General features: G+C 40.3%; 1 protein-coding gene across 1 annotated transcript in view; it reads right to left on the reverse strand.

Annotated features, from left to right (window-relative positions):
• brinp1 (bone morphogenetic protein/retinoic acid inducible neural-specific 1) overlaps positions 1-17,848 on the reverse strand; it is a 127,153-nt gene that overhangs the window by 99,293 nt on the left and 10,012 nt on the right. The gene's annotated exons all lie outside the window — the stretch shown is intronic.

Raw genomic sequence — 17,848 nt, forward strand, 5'->3', positions numbered from 1 at the left:
AGAAAGAAAGTGAAGTTAGGGACAAGAAAAGGAGAAGCAATGAGGAAAAGAGAGAGAGAGAGAGAGAGAGAGAGAGAGAGAGAGAGAGAAGGATGGACAGAGAGTGAGGGTGAGGAAAGGTGAGGTGGAAGAGAAAGAAAGTAGGAGGGATAGTGAGAATACAGGAGATAGAAGGAGGAGTACGGGAGCATGAGGAAAGAGAGAGAGATAGATACAGAGAGAGAGAGAGAGAGAGAGAGAGAGAGAGAGAGAGAGAGAAGGTGAAGGACACAGAAAGATGATTTCAATAAGGAGAGAGATAGATAGATAGATAGATAGATAGATAGATAGATAGATAGATAGATAGATAGATAGATAGATAGATAGATAGATAGATAGATAGATAGATAGATAGATAGATAGAGTAAAGTGAAAATTAAATTAAAAGTGTATTTAATGAACGCAGCATCTATTTCTCTCCTCTCCTCTCCTCTCCTCTTCTTCACCCCTCATCACCATCATTTAGCTTTTTTTTTTCTTCAAATCTGCCCTTTTCAAATATGAAAAAAAAGTTAAATTAAACAAACACACCCTTTAAGACGTTCTCTCAGCCCCGCTTTCCTTCTCTTGTTTTTTCCCGAGCTCCATCCTAACAATCTCTCTGCCCTTTTCACGGCCGGGATCGGATCCCGTGCTCCGACGTGCAGCTTTCACGTTATTCCCGCTAATTAGCGCGGTGATAAGTTCAGCGGAGGTTAAGAGGAGCAGCGGAGGATGACGTGACACGGAGAATGTGGAGCGCCTCGCGGAGCTTCGTTTACACACGTGGGCTCGATGATAAACACCTGAAAGTGTTGGGTTTCTCTTCTTCTACAGAGGTTTGTAGCACAACGATTACACATTTCTAATTTCATTCAAAAATCAGGTACTTTTTATCCATTGATAGTTCCATCTAATGTATTGGAATGGCTGTGATGTCATGTTATCACTTACGCTACAGCAGAAAGTAGATAATAGCTTCCAGAACAGGAATTGACCTGAATGGATGATCTTTCAGTGGTCACTTTACCGTGTCAGAGCTCAAAGGTCAGGTCAGGTTTTTAGAGCACAATAGATCACAGAATAATAAAAAATTAATAATAATAATAAAATAAAAATGTAGCTTCTTATGTTATCAAGAAGTCCTGAAAAACTTCAGGTTTATGTTTTATCTCCGACGCTGGAGACTAATATGATATTAACCATTTTTCCCAGTATACTAGCATCCCAGTTCACCAGTACAATGGAAATGGATTTGTGAGTCTGATGTAAAATGACTCTGTCAGCTTTCAGTGTGTTTTTCCCTCTGTTGGAGAACCTTACACAGAATTTTACTGGCTGAAGATCAAAATCTGAGCTGCTTTTTAGATGAACAAGCACTTGGAGCATCTCAGGGAGCAGAAATGGGTTTGATATCAACATTTACTTTGAAAAAATGAACTGTTTTTGTTTTATTGGAACTTTCCTATGAATATATCACCCCTAGTAAGCTAGAGAACAACAGAAATACTTCTGAAACACGACTAAGTCCTGAGTGTCTACATGAACCTCCACTGTGGAGTGAGACATGACAAAGATGCTCAATCATCGACATGGACACGATAAAAACAAACAGGAGGAAAATAAAAATTTTTGGCTTCTGGGTTAAAAAAAAAAAAAAGAGTTAAATGAGGGCAGTTCCGTCCTCAGTGCTCTGTATAAGCGTCGCTGGGGTGAAAGCATCAAGTATCATTTACTCTAGTGCTCTCTTTTGGACTTTTGGACTTTTAGTATGTAGTTTTAAAATGAAAAATATAACATTTTACCCCAGGAGCAGATTATAATCCAGTAAGTGGAGGTATTTGTGTATAATGTGACTCTAAAAATGTAAGGAATATTCCTTCGCTTTACTGCTGTGTCTCGATCGTTCCGAGGAAGCGGTTCCTTCACGTTTCCTTTACACAACTTATATTACGTATAAAAAGTTCGCCTAAAACAATGGGGGGGGGGCGGGGGTTGAGAGGGGGATGGAGACAGAGAGAGAGAGAGAGATAAAGAAAAAAAGAAAGAGAGAGAGGATAAAGTACATGAGGTGGAACGAGGAAGAGAGGATGAGGAGCAGGAAGACAGAGGGGAAAAAATGAAGGAAGAAAGAGAAAAGAAGAGAAGAGACGAGAAAGAAAGACAGAATCAAGAGAGAAAAAGAGGCAGAGATAGGAAGTAAAGAAAAAAAGGAGGGAAGTGAGAGGAAAAGATTCGAGAGAGACAGAAAAAGAGAGAAAACAGTAGAGAGAGAAAGATGAGATCAAGAGACTTTTATTTTGTATAAAATGCTCGCCTGCAGCACCGCCCACCAGGAACGTGATCGGATAATCAGTTAAAAGGTCTTAATTGATCTTAACGACGTGAGGCAGAAGAAGTGCTCACAAAAAAAGCTGACAAATTTCTAAGCTTTAAATAAAGTGGATCTGTAGAGCAGGACTGGACAGCGTGTATGTGTAATTAATAATTCATTAATAACTCGGACTTGACGGATCCTGCTGCAGACTACAGCCACCATCATCAAACTCGCATCGACACTGACGAGGAGGCACTAGAGCGCTTTAGAAAAATAAATAAATAAATAAATAAACAATTTTTAAAACCTGTCGCTTTTCTCTTTTTCTCTTCCTCTTTGTTAAACCGAGCTAAACGCTAAACTCGTCCTAGCATGTGTCACACGCGCTCTTTATTATCTCGCAGCCAGCCGAATCGTGTCTCCACTCAGTGATAAGCGTAATTACAGCCTAAAATGCCTTCCTTACGCTTTAACTTTACCCTCCGGCTACAGACGCTGGAACTTTCAGTCTTTTTTTTTTCTTTTTTCACCGAGACATTAGATAACGTGAGACAATCCGGGACAAAAAGGGGACAAGTGAAGATACAGAAAAAGAAAAACAAAATGTGAATGGAGAAAATCAAGACTCGAGAATTACTGACCAATCAGAGTGCAGGAATCGACAAGGGGTTTGATTGCATCATGCTTTTTATATATATATATATATATATATATATATATATATATATATATATATATATATATATATATATATATATATATATATATTTATAAGTATATAAATAAATATATAAGTATATAAATAAATATATAAGTATATAAATATATAAATAACGCTGCACTTGGCTTGTGTGTCATTTTTCAGAGTCACTCGGATGGCAGTAACGAGTGTTTTCAGATGATGAATAACAACCTGAGCCAGCCTTCGGAAAAACAAGCAAACATCATGAATAATGCATATTCATGCAGCATGTCCTAAATTATGCATTTAGTGGTATAATGGAGGGGAAATAAATAAATAAATAAATAAATAAATAAATAAATAAATAAATAAATGGCACCCATAAGTAATGATGTCTCTGGGGGAAAACCCTGACACACACACACACACACATACACACACACACAGAAAAAAACCCACAATTCTAATTTTCAAAAAAGTTGTCCTCTTGCAATATTGTACTTCTTTAAAGATGTTTAAATTGGATGGGTCCTGCTCGCAGCGGCGTGGTGTAATTCAGGCGGCGCAGACAGTGATATAACGAGCGTGTGCCGCTTCTGAGGTTTAATGAATAAAGATCTCCAGGCCAGACAGCGGCCCTGCTGCAATGACAAATATGCGGGTAAAGGAATCTAATAAAGGAGCCCTTTCAGATAATTAGTTTAGACTTACTTGAAGTTGGCTGTCAGAAAGCAACCATGCATCATTTAATCGAAGCACGCGCAGAGGAGAGGAACGCGGACGGAGGCTGCGAGGGGTGGAGCGCTAGCGTGGCGTGGAAGCAGAAAGAGCATTGAACCTCGAACAAAGTGACGGGAACCACCGTGGAGACTGGAAGGATTTTAATCGGCGCATTAGGACAAAAACTATGTCAGGTTGAAGGAACTCGACGTGTATGATGGGCTTAATCTTGGAAATTGAGTTTCTATCTAAGCATGATTCGCTACAACTCACAAATCAGCATAGGCAGCTTAGAGGTTAAGGTGCTGGACTACAGATCAGAAGATCATGAGCTTGAATCCCAGGTCCACCAACGTGCCACTGCTACACCCTTGAGCAAGACCCTAGCCATCTATTGCTTGGTCGTTTACCAAATAGCACACAAAAGACAGAGCGCTCTGCCCTCTTCCTCATACACCCACTCATGATTGGCTCTACTCTTGCATTGATTGATAGGGCAGAGAGAGTTAGCCCCTCCCACCCTCTGAGAACAGACCCCTTTAGCCCTCGTGTCTCTCGAATGTTGACCAGGACACTTCCTCGGAGAAGCCTTTTCCAAACACAGGAAGCAGGAAGTGAAGAGTTCCGTCTGTCACGAAGGCAGAAACAGCTAAAAGTCCCGCCCACCCCTGATTACAGTTGCTAAGTGGCAACCAGAAGACATCGCATTGCACCATTAAATAGCTTATTTAGGCGTTCCTGTCCTGCTAATGGTTGCTATAGTAACCACGTATGGTGCGACTAGCATTCCGAGTCGCTTTTCTGGAGGGACATTTGTTGCTGGTGAATAAAATTCAGCAGCATTTATCTGCATCATGGCATACGAGATAAACAGGAAGCAGTCACATGACCTCTGCTGTCTTTACTCCCACTGGAGCTTCGAGTCTTTTTAAATTTGCAGAAACTTTTCTCCACTTTGTTTGTCTGTAAAGGCGGCAGTCACTCGTGCAGCAGGAAGTCGTCAGCTCTCGTCAGTGAAAACGAACAATCTCTGGTGGGTTTGTCGCTGAGACTCGCTGTGCGTGTGTGTGTGTGTGAACGTTGATGATAATGATCAAGGTTATAAACTGATTTATAAATCTGGTTATGAATCTAATCTGAGGAAACTGGTGTTAATTGCTAAGGAACGAGTCTAGTAGCACGCACTTTTCATTAGAACCAAAACATGTTTAAAAAGAGCCATCTATGATGACAGCACTGTAATAATAACATAATAATAAAGTAATAATAATGTTATAATAATGTTATAATAACATTTCAGCAACTTCTCTCTTAGTTCATAAAGCTAGTGTGTTATATCAAATCTCTGCCTATAAAAGCTGGTGTATATTGCGTGTGAGGATCTACACACACACACACACACACACACGTATGAGTAACGTCACTGTAAATTCCGACGTTGTTCTTCCTTCTCTTGTTCTTCAGCTGCTTTTCCTTCACACACATGAAGAGATTATTTGGTGTAAACGTACTGGCTGTCCAAGATTTTAACCCCATGTGAACCTGTGAACTCTCGACCCCCGTTGCTAATGAGATGGCTCTCATGCGTGGGTTTTCAATCTGCCACACACACACACACACACACACACACACGCACGAAGCCGACATGATAGTCATCATCTCCGAACGATACTCTGAATCATTCTGATTACCCTGGAGACATTTAAAGCCATAACAACACACACACACACACACACACACACACACACACACACACACACACTGGAGGTCTCCATCTGAGTTAAAAGTGTGATTGCTCGCCCGAGGGGCTTTGCAGAGAATCTCACAGGAAGGCAGAGATACACTGTTTTTCAGAGCATTAACATGGAGCAGGCCGGTTTGGCAGCTTGGATATTTCCAGGATAATTTCTTCATCCAATGAGGTGCCAACATCACAGTGTGTGTGTATGTGTGTGTGTGTGTGTGTGTTTGTGTATGTGTGTGCGTGTGAGAGAGAGAGAGAGAGAGAAAGTGGGCCATGGAGCTCATCGAACACCAACCGCAGTCTTATATAGGACAACGCTAAAATAAATACAAGAACGAGTCTCGGCAAAGCAAACGCCGATCCCCTGCCATAACACATCGACTGCGCGCATCAACCGCTGCTAATAATCGCTAACAAGCTGCAGCGCAACGGATCAGAGTCAAACCCGAGCTGACACATTCGCTAACGAACAGCTCCGGTGTTGAAAAGACGTTTCCATGGTAACATACCGACAGAATTTCTGGGTTTTTTTTAACAATATGGAAAAAAACAAACTTGCTAAATGTTCACGAGCGCGAGAGTTGAATCAAAGTCGACTCGTTTTTGCAAATGACACATAACACAGAAAATGTAGCCGAGAAAATTTTTTTTTTGTGTTATCCAGGGAAAAAGAAATATTCAATGTAAAAGATTAAATGAGAATAGCAAGAAAGAAAGAAAAAAAAATTGTACAGTATATGAATCACTGAATCAAACATTCACTGAATCAAAGAGTCGACTCGTTTGCAATTGACACATTGCTTAAAATGACTCTTATAGATCAAGAAAGTAATAAGAAAGTTGACTTTGGGATCAAAACAGAATTCATTGCTGTCTGGTATATTTTCATTTTTTGGATTAGAACAAAATTATATTTTTGTTATTTACAGCAAAAATGTAAACTGTACAGGACAGTGGTGAGACCGGCCAAGCTGTATGGTTTAGAGGCAGTGTCACTGAGGAAGAGACTGGAGTCAGTAGCAGAGCTGAAGATGTTGAGGTTCTCTTTGGGAGTGACACGGTTGGACAGGATTAGGAACGAGTACATGTTGGATGTTAGGGGGACAAAGTTAGGGAGGACAGATTAAGATGGTTTGGACATGTCCAGAGGAGGGAGAGTGAGTATATTGGTAGGAGAATGTTGGTGTTGAGTGTTGAGGATGCAGAAGATAGGGATAGATGGAGAGAGATGATTCGCTGTGGCCACCCCTGAAGGGAAAAGCCAAAAGAAGAAAAAGAAGAAAACAATTTTGTTGTTTTTTTAACCCAATTAGTGATCTCTGTCACTCTCAGCTGAAAATAAAAATATTTTATTTAATGAAATTAAAATATTATTTTTTTTCATTTTTAAAAAAATTCTGAATAATTTTTTCAAGCATTCGAAAGAATAACAACATAACCGGAAAAAGGGAATTAATCACACATGCAGCAGATCCCTGAATCCAGTTTATCCATCTAACACCTCACTAATCCAAACCTTCCTCTACATCCTCCTCTTCCTCTCCTCTTTTTGTGCCCTCTACATTTCTCTCATAATTCTCTTTCTTTCTGTACCAAATGATCTTAAACCGAAACGCTAGCTATCTCTGACTCTCTGAGTATATTTTGTGGTAAAAAGCACAAAGTGAAGATTGTTCATGCTCCTTCAGGAGTCTCTGCGTGTTAGCGGTGGCGTATTGTGTAGCGAGACGTGTTTTTTTTCTGACGTTTTGTGCGATGTTCACACCGCTATGTCCACAAAACAACAGATTGCGAGGGATAAGCGTTCCGGTACAGTGAGGCTCGGCTTTGGGAAGTTACCTAGCGTGTGCTAGTCATTGGGGAATATCATGTGGAGGAACAGCGCTCGTCGTTCCGGAGACGTGAGGAATCTACAGCGAGGGGCGTCGAAGCTTGTCTCACAGTGCCGCAAAAAAACCTTACAAACAGATCGGGGAATTTTATTTGTCTGACTTGGAGAGATTTTAGGAAAGATTTGTGAGAGAGAGAGAGAGAGAGAGAGAGAGAGGCAGAGGAGGAACAGAGGCAGGGGGAGAGAAAGGAGAAAGAGAGAGAGGGAGAGGGGGACAGAGAGGGGGGGATAGAGAAAGGGAGAAAGAGAGAGAGAGACAGACAGACAGAGGAGGAAAAGAGAGAGAGAGAGAGCGAGAGAGAGAGAGAGAGAGAGAGAGAGAGAGAGCGAGAGAGGGGATGAACAGAGACAGGGGGAGAGAGGAGGAAGAGAGGGGGGGCAGAGGAGGAACAGAGAGAGAGGGAACAGAGGAGGAACAGAGAGAGAGACAGAGAGAGAGAGAGAGAGAGAGAGAGAGAGAGAGAGGTCATTCTCAGCCTCTCAGAGCTTCCCTTGTTTCTCTTCAACACTTCTTGTATTTTTTAATATTAATAACACTACACAAGAGAATTCTGCCTCCTGATTGGTCAGAAGGTGTTGATTCAATGAGAAGAATGATCTCCTTCTGACCAATCAGGATCCAGAATTCCACACCACCTCAGTGTGAGAAGCATAACGGGTAGTTTTTATTGCAGCAGCAGCATCATGGCCTGTGATTGAACTCGGACTTCACCAATAAACACACGGTAATGTCCCTACTGGCTCTGAGCCAATCACAACAACATCCTGACTAGCAGCAGGGATTCCACGGATACGCCGCGTTCAGGATCCCAGTGAAATGACACTTTATTTATTTTTTTGCTGAGTCGTGTTTTTTGCGCTGGGTGTGCACCTAATTAACCGCAATCGTTAAATAATTATGATGGGTGAATGGCTGCATTCGTGTTGGCTGGTTTCCACTTGCACTAACTGAGTGACTTTCACTCCCATCAGCGGATAAAAGTAACGCAGAATCAGCAGTGTGTTAATGTCTCTCTCTCTCTCTCTCTCTCTCTCTAATGTCATTTTATCACCTGAACATGAGTGATAAACTTATTAATTTTTAAAATAGTTTTAATTTATTTATTTTGGTTTTCAGGTCTCTCTCTTGTAACTTAAAAATTAGACCTTTTTTAGATTATTATTTAGGTTTCTTTATTTAGTCTATTAGTTTATTTATTAGTTTATTAATTATTTATTTTTGTTTTTATTTATTTAGTGATTTTTGTCGTTTTATTTAGTGTGTGTTAGCCAAGCATCTCCAGGTTTATTTTACACTGATTTATTTATTTGTATCATTTATATAATTTATTTTATTATTTTTTTTAAATATTATCTGGCAAAGAGCAGATAATGTACTTGTAAAAAATATGTTTATTATTTTTACTTAAATTATTTTAATAGATTTTTTTCTCTCTTATGTCATTTAACATTTGTCATTTCCTCACTCTTTTTTTTTGGTTTGTTTTTGTTTTCATTATTATTCTAATTCCCACCAGATGGTGAATTTTTTTCCAGATAATTTATATTTATTTAAAATGTGATTTTTTCTTTTCAGCCCAAATTAAACTTATCACACTGTGTGCACTATACACCACAATCAGGATTTTAATTAGTTTAACTTTTTCCCCCTTTATGACATTTAAAGATTTTATTCAGCTTGACGTCAGGCGGCTGGTTAGCTTTCCCTGCACTGAATGCGCTTTGTTATGCTAATACGGTTTTACTCGGCTAATAAACAACTCCGATTTGAACCGTCACTCATTTCACTGTCTCGAACTGAGCTGTAAAATCTGAGCTTCTTCACAGAGACGTGAAGACCCGAGACTCGAGGTCCTCGCCTAACCCCGAGACAGATGCTATCAATGCTCATTAGCCTCGAGAGATCCGGCGTGTTAAACGACTCCCAACAGACGCACTATAAAGATCCGCTACAACCCCACAACTGTTCGCTACATCATCCTGAGATCCATTTTAGTCATCCGCCTTCACAAAAGACCACAGGTTTGTTCTCTAATTGCATCCCATGATCCTCTGTGACGGCGTATCGAACGGCGTGTCCCGCGAGGCCCACAGGGAACGTATACGTTAGGCTCGGAGAGGCGACAGGACGCATCAAATTAGTGCTTTTAAGAAGCTTATCTCAGGACAACGGTCTCGGGGGAACGGCTGCAAATGCCAGCGTGCTTCTGAGTCGCAGTCCTCGAGCTGCCGAGTGTCGAGCGCAGTATTTCTGTCTTGTTGCCATGTAGGCAAAGGTCACAACAGGAAGTGTGTGCACGCAGAACAGCAAAGGCTCGTCATGGTGTTGTGTATCGAGGGGATTCAAGTGGCCTGGGATTGTAGATGAAATAAACAAACGCCAAAAAAACCATTCAGTTTCTCTGCTTCCTGTTTTATCCATGCGGCAATGTATACTTGAAAGAACAAAGAAGGGGCGGAGTTTAATCTTGCAAAGTCTATATCTAATCTAATACTATTTTTTAGGTCTTTGGCTAACATTTCAGCTATTAGCTTAGCTTCAGCTGGTGATGTGTAAATCATGTGATTTCAGTGACTGTGGCATGGAGGTTGGACAACATGGAGACCCTTCAGTCTGATGGACTATACCAGCAGAAAAGCACATTAGATTCCAGTCATTTGTTTCCCAATAAATGTTGCTGTTTGTTTTGACAACATGAAACTAAGAGAGTGATCAAACACTGTAATGTAATTACATACATCTAATCCAAAATTGTAACACCACGGGTTACACCATCCTGGAATATTCATAAAAATTTTCCAATACAGGGTTTTAATATGCAAGTACAGGAAGTACAGGAATTAGAGAAAGTAGAGGCAGTAGAAAAGGTAGAGTAATGGTAGCTTAAGTGGTTAAGGCTCTGTACCATTGACCAGAAGATTGGGGTTCAAGCCCCAGCACTGCCAAGATGGCACTGTCGGGCCCTTGAGTAAGGCAACCCAACCCCACCCTGCTCCAGGGGTGCTGTGTTATGGCTGACCCTGTGCTCTGACTCCAACCCCCAAGGATGGGATATGTGAAGAAAGAATTTCACTGTTCTGTAATGTATATGTGACAGATAAAGACAACTTACAGGAAGTAGAATATTGTGCTAGATAACGTCTAAAAGCAATGATTTAAACAACTAGACTTTACGTGCTATCATAACTTTTTGTTAATAAATCTATATTTATGTTGGACGGCAAAAAGTACAAAAGATCTCAATAGCAAGTTTTTTTTTTAGAATCGAATTGATTGGTTTGTTGTGCTTATGAATATTAATGCTTGTGGGTGGAGTCCGTGAAATCAGTTGTTCAGGCAGAAAAATGCTGTACGTTGATCTTTATTCCAGATATTATTTTTTTTTAGAATAAAACTGACTGGGTAAAGATGGAGCAGAGGCCGGGGGTTGGTAGAGTCAGTAAGAAAACTGCTAGCGAGCTGAAAATTCCGCCTGTCATCCGTGCTTAGCATAGAGATCCGGATTTTTTGCGCTTCGCTTGCCAAAATCCTGACACTTTAAAAATCACCCCTGAGCCCAGCAGCCACGAGCATGCGAGCTGGCTTTGCAGCAGGATTTTTGTGTTGCGTAGCTTTATTTAGGGCCGAGCTGCTCCCTTGTGCTCCTTGACCTTCTGAAGTCATGCCTCAGCAGTCTGCTTTGCCGTGGGTATAATTAAATCCTCGTACCCACCTCCAGCCAATCAGTCCAGTGCACAATCAATGACCGATTCTCCAAACAAACCAATTCGCTAATGGACTGACGTATTGTTTCAATTTAGCTGCGAAAGTGAATTTACGCTCGTCCACACGGAGCTCGATGAGGAAGTAAAAGAGCTCTCCTGCTCGCACCGAAAGACCATGACGTTTGTCACAGAGCCAAAACGTGATCAATGCGACTCAAATGACCGAGAAGAACCGACAGTTTGGACGGTCAAGGTGCTGCTGTGGATAATTCATATCAATTACGCACAGCAGGTTGCCAGATAATTGAATTAAACACCCCTAATCAATTTTACTCTGTTATTTTTTTCAGTTTCTGATATATAATCGATCATCTGGGATTTTAAAAAGCATTGCAACAGAAAGTTTATTGTGTAACAGAAGAGTGGATGTTGAGCAGGTCACTTAACTGAGATTTTATTTAAATTTATGTTTTGAAGATCATTCACAGACACACCAGTCTGAAAACACCAGTCGGAACACACCAGGCTGAATACACCAGTCTAAACACACCAGGCTGAATACACCACTCTACAAACCAGTTTATATACACCAGTCTAAATACACCAGTCTGAACACACCACTCTACAAACCAGTTTATATACACCGGTCTAAATACACCAGTCTGAACACACCAGTCTGAACACACCAATCTATAGACACCAGTCTGAAAACACCAGTCGGAACACACCAGGCTGAATACACCAGTCTAAACACACCAGGCTGAATACACCACTCTACAAACCAGTTTATATACACCAGTCAAAATACACCAGTCTGAACACACCACTCTACAAACCAGTTTATATACACCAGTCTAAATACACCAGTCTGAACACACCAGTCTGAACACACCAATCTATAGACACCAGTCTGAAAACACCAGTCGGAACACACCAGGCTGAATACACCAGTCTAAACACACCAGGCTGAAAACCAGTGTGAACATATTAGTCTAAACAGACCAGTCTGAACACACCAGTCTGAACACACCAGTCGGAACACACCAGTCTAAACAGACCAGTCTGAATACACCACTCTACAAACCAGTTTATATACACCAGTCTAAATACACCAGTCTGAACACACTAGTCTGAAAACCAGTCTGAACACATTAGTCTAAACAGACCAGTCTGAACACACCAGTCGGAACACACCAGTCTAAACAGACCAGTCTGAATACACCACTCTACAAACCAGTTTATATACACCAGTCTAAACACACCAGTCTGAATACACCAGTCTGAACACACGAGTCTAAACACACCAGTCTGAAAACACCAGTCTAAACACACCAGTCTGAAAACACCAGTCTAAACACACTAGTCTTGACACACCAGTCTATACACTAGTCTATATACACCAGTCTGAACACACTAATCTGAAAACACCAGTCTGAACATACCAGTCTGAAAACCAGTCTGAACACACCAGTCTGAAAACATGTCTAAACACTCCAGTCTAAACACACCGGTCTGAATACACCAGTCTGAATAAACAAGTCTGAAAACACCAGTCTAAACAGACCAGTCTGAACAGACCAGTCTAAACACACCAGTCTGAAAACACCAGTCTAAACATACTAGTCTTGACACACCAATTTGAACACACCAGTCTAAACACACCAGTCTGAATACACCAGTCTGAATACACCAGTCTAAAAACACCAGTCTAAACAGACCAGTCTTAACACACCAGTCTTGACACACCAGTCTGAACACACCAGTCTAAAGACACCAGTCTAAACACGCCAGTCTGAAAACACCAGTCTAAACAGATTAGTCTAAACACACCAGTCTGAACTAGTATTACTAGTAGTAGTAATGGTAATATTAGTAAAAGTAATATTAGTAATAGTAATACTGGGTGTAGTAATAGCAGTAACAGTAGTAGTATTAATAGTAGTAATACTAGTCATAGTAGTAGTAGTACTAGTAGTAATAACAGTATTGTAGGAGTAGTATTGATGCTAGTGATATTAGTAGTAGTAATAGAAGTAATACTAGTAGACGTTCTAACAGTAGTACTAGTAGCAGTAATAACTGCTTGATTAATTTTCCCCCCATAATTTACTTGTATTACTTGAATTAATTTGAAAAAATTATATTTAATATTTAATTACATTTTTAATATAAATAAAATTAAATGAATACAATGAAATAAATTTTCTGCTCATTAAAACATTCTGCTCATAAATTTGCTCATTTTATCCCATTTTTATTTTTAATTTCAAAACAAAATTTTCATTTATTTACTTAATAATTTGTTATAAAGAAGAAGATGGTTCTTCTTTTCTTTTCTTTTCTTTTCTTTTCTTTTCTTTTCTTTTCTTTTCTTTTCTTTTCTTTTTCTTGTCAGCTCTTTTCTCTTCTTTTGGACAATGGACATTGTCTCAACGCAGCTTTACAGTTAAATATAAACATAGAATAAGAATTATATAGTTCAAATTAAATTTAATTTATTGTCCCTAGCCTTTCTTTCTTTCTTTCTTTCTTTTTTTTCTGTCAGTTTACTGGTGTTTGTTGTCAAATAGTGCTTGTAATTAAAGAGCCGCTAATCTCTGGACACTTCAGCTAATCTGGGACTGGACGCTACAGCATTCATTTAAAACGATAAATTTAAAATAAACTGCTTATTGATCCTCGTGTGCTTCTGATTGATTTTCCTGATCTGCTTTATTAAGTAGAAACCCTGTTCAAACCAGTGATCATTCTGACCGCTGGACCGCTGGAGTGAAGCACAGTGAGAGTGATGGATGATGGATCTCAGAGCTGTCATAATCACTTCTCTCTCTCTCTCTCTCTCTCTCTCTCTCTCTCTCTCACTCTCTCTCTGTCTGCCTGTCTCTCTCTCACTCTCTCTCTGTCTGTCTCTGTCTCTCTCTCTCTCTCTCTCGCTATACCCTCTCTCTTCTCTCTCTCTCAGAGCAAACACCTGACTGACAGCAGCAGACACGTTTTTTATGCTAATGGCTTTGTTACTTTGTTATTTTGTAAGGCGGTTCCCTGCCTTACCCAGTCGTCCAATTCCACAGTGACCTCCGACGCCTTTTCCCAGAGCTTCCACATATTTGGTGATATGAGGAACATTTAGTTTTTACATAACAAGAAAATGGTTCCTCAAAAGGTTCCTTAAGGAGTCTTTAGGTTCCTTTCAGTTCTAGCTTTCTGACAAGTGAAAGGGAAAAGTGGAAATGTTTTGAGCAATGGAACATCTGGGGAAAAGCATATATTCTAAGTAATCTAAACTTAAGGTTAATAAAAGTTCTTCCAAGGTTCCTCAAAGGTAAAAGTTCTAGATTTCTAAGATACTTTCTACTCTAAAACAGAACCTGAAAAAGTTTGGAGCAATGAAACATCTGGTATGGAACAATGGTATGAAACATCTGGAGCATACTGCAAAAGTAATCTAAACAAAAGATTAATAAAATATGGTTCCTCAAAGGAACGCCGTGTTGAAGGATGTGACATGGTAAACTGTTATATTTTATTTATCTTAAATCAAATGTTAATGTCTTGTTAAAACTAGCTAGTGGGCCTTAGTTTAGCGTCGCGCTCAGCCTAGATAAACGTTGGAATGCGACGCCGTTCGCATCCTTCAAACAAAGTGCTTTAATTTTGTAACCCGGTTTGCAGCAGCATGCTATGCATCATGTTGCTGGCCTAAAAAAAAACACGTTTGCTCAGCATTTTTACATGTTGTTTTGCACTTGCTAGTACCGCACACACACACACACGATGCTGACGGAGGATGCGGAACAGATGCATGCGTCTCGGGAGACGGGACCCGCGGCACCCTGAGGAGTGGAGTTTCCATCCCACGGCTGCTGCTGCTTCATTATCAGCCCAGGTTTCTCTCCTCTCCCGAAAGCGGCGCTGACCTCATTTCCTCCCCGCCGTTCTGTTTATCCACCAACTTCCTGTCACTGAGGTTCCGAGAAAGCCTCTCTCTGAACGGAAAACTCGACTGTGGGACGAGACGATCCGTACTGACGTGTGATTTTTGCATGACAGAGCAGGAGATGATGGGAAACGGTGGGGTTCCATAAATCTGAGAGATCCACAGGGACAGGAAGCAGATGGCAGTGGAAGCTTGAGCGCCGCTCGCAGTTGCTCATAGACGAAGCGTTGCGAAAGACTCCACACACTCGTACGCCTGGCGTTTACACACTCCTCGTTGAACACCACAGAACGTCGCGATGTTTTCATTCGCTTTACACCAACGGATTTGCCGAACAGCTGGATGCAAGTGGGGCACGAATAAAGTCTAGTGCCATGCTCTGAATCCTACACTGATACACCAGACCACCAGTTTTTAAAGAGAGAGTTTACACTTAAGCAGCTTTTAATTCAGATTTAATTCTCCTGTTTCCACATTCAACAAAACACACACACACAAACACAGAGCTGATGCATTGTAAACACCGTAACCATAGCAACACTATTTCTTAATGCACATAGACGAACTAATTAGTCAGGTTACTGATGGTACGAAGTGGAATGCCTTCTTTAGATGGGAAGTTCAGTCGCCATGGTAACCTTGGAAAAAATTAAGTAAAGAGGTAGTAAGCAATCGGAAGATATCAAGCTAAAAATCAACATCACAACATATATCGTAGGGCTAATGGAACGTTATGATTTTCAGTCATTCAGATGGAGATTACATTCGTTACCATGACGATATCTCTCATTGCTGTGGTTTGTTTGGGGTTTTTTTTGGTTTATAAAACTGTTTGTAACATTTTGGATGTTTGTTAAAATGATGAGATAGAACTGGTTTTAATGCTAGTGCGTTAAACACTGGAAAAGACGGATGCTAACATCCTCGAACGTTCATGTAGCGCTTCCTGTTTGTTTCTGATTGGACAGAGATGCTGAATTTCACCTTACGTGAAGTTCTACCTCCTGTTCAGTGTAGCACCATGAGATCATGTTCGGTCTTTCAAAATTCACATCCAGAACTTTTGAATCCAACATGAAGAATCATATTTTTTTTTTAAAAAAAGACCTATTGCGATTCTGAATCCTCTGACTTTGTGATGAAATCAGAGCACGTTATTTCTCATTCTTCTCATCCTCATCATCCCGTGTGATGTTGCATCAACCCAGACGGCCGATTGCACAGTCCACGCTCCTGATTTCCTGTCCCCGGATTCAGAAATATTCCGTTTGTAGCTCCGGCTTTCCTGCTGAACGTCGGGTCACTTCCGTCTGGGTTGGTCTTTCCACTGGACGCTTCAGAGAGCTGGACGGTTTTCAGAGCACCGATTACACCGGAGTCCGCAGCTCCCCTGGCAACCATCATCATCTCCACCGCCATCAGCGACACAAATATTTCCAGAGATAGTTTGGCTTTGCTTTGGAGCAGAAACAAGCAGCGCTGCCAAAGCCACAAAAAGGAGGATTTTTTGGGGATCTGGCCATTTTCTGAAGGTCACTGTGAAACAGGAGTGATGAGAGATGATTTACCCATAAGATCACTTCATCCGGTTAGCCATCAACATCCAGTTCAATCTGGTTGGTGCTAATCTGCTAGTCTGCTGGTTGCTGGAGAAAGAGTGCAGACTTGGGGTCGAAATGAGGACGAATTAAAACCTGTATATTAAAAAAAAGAGACGCGCTTTGAGCTAATCCAGGATCTAAACCAAAGAGGAAATGTTTATACGCTCTGCACAGCTGCAGAGAGGGAAAGAAAAGACGCCCCGTCGTGCAACTTCGGATCAGGAAAGATTGGGAAGGTGTGAAATCCGAGAGTTCAGACGCGAGTGGCTGTTTGTTGAAGGTTGACTGCTACGAAAGCCAAACAGCGGGACGTCCTCGTGTAGCTTAGTGCTAACACGGAGAGATGAGCAGGAACCCCCTCGGATTTTAATTTCCCTCCTGGAACACTTCCTGCCTGCTGTAAACACGTCCTATAGAGATAACGCTCGAGCACGCTCTTCACCTTAAACAAGGAAACAAGGTTAGAGTGAAGAGCTTTAGCTAGCGCGCTAGTCTATTTATGCTGGGGCAGGATTATTAATCACCTCATGTTTAATTAGCCGTCCAGGCTTCCATTATTTATTTGTTTGTTTGTCTAGCTCCATACATCTATCTGTCTATTCATCTCTTTTTATTGCTCTATTTGTTTATTTTTTCTGTTTCTGTTCATCTATCCATCTCTCTCTCTCTCTCTCTCTCTCTCTCTCTCAATTGTTCCACGTGTTTTTGTTTTTTTGTTCGCCTTTATATATTTCGTCAGTTATTTAGTTACTTAGTTATTTACTTAGTTAGTTACTTTGGTTGGTCGGTTTGTTATCTATATAATAGCTAATAGTTATTTATTTATCTGTCTGACTGTCTGCCTATCCATTTCTTTCTTTCTTTCTTTCTTTCTTTCTTTCTTTCTTTCTTTCTTTCTGTCTGTCTGTCTGTCTGTCTATTGAGCTGTAATATCCATCATTCATTCATTCTTTCATTTATCCTTTTGTTTGTTCCTTTATTTATTTAGTTAGTTATTTAGTTAGTTAGTTATGTTTGTTTATCTATGTATTTGTATTATGTATGTTCTGTATTTATTTATTTTATTTATTGTTTATTTATGTGTATTTATTTATCTATTTTGAAATAATATCCATCTTTTATTTGTTTGTTTTTTGTTCATTTATTTGTTTGTTTAACTATGTATCTGTCTGTTGAATTGCAATATTATAGCTATTATTTATTTGTTTGTTTGTTTATTTGTTTGTTTATTCT

Source organism: Hemibagrus wyckioides, linkage group LG28 (genome assembly GCF_019097595.1).
Source record: "Hemibagrus wyckioides isolate EC202008001 linkage group LG28, SWU_Hwy_1.0, whole genome shotgun sequence".
NCBI classification, from domain to species: domain Eukaryota; kingdom Metazoa; phylum Chordata; class Actinopteri; order Siluriformes; family Bagridae; genus Hemibagrus; species Hemibagrus wyckioides.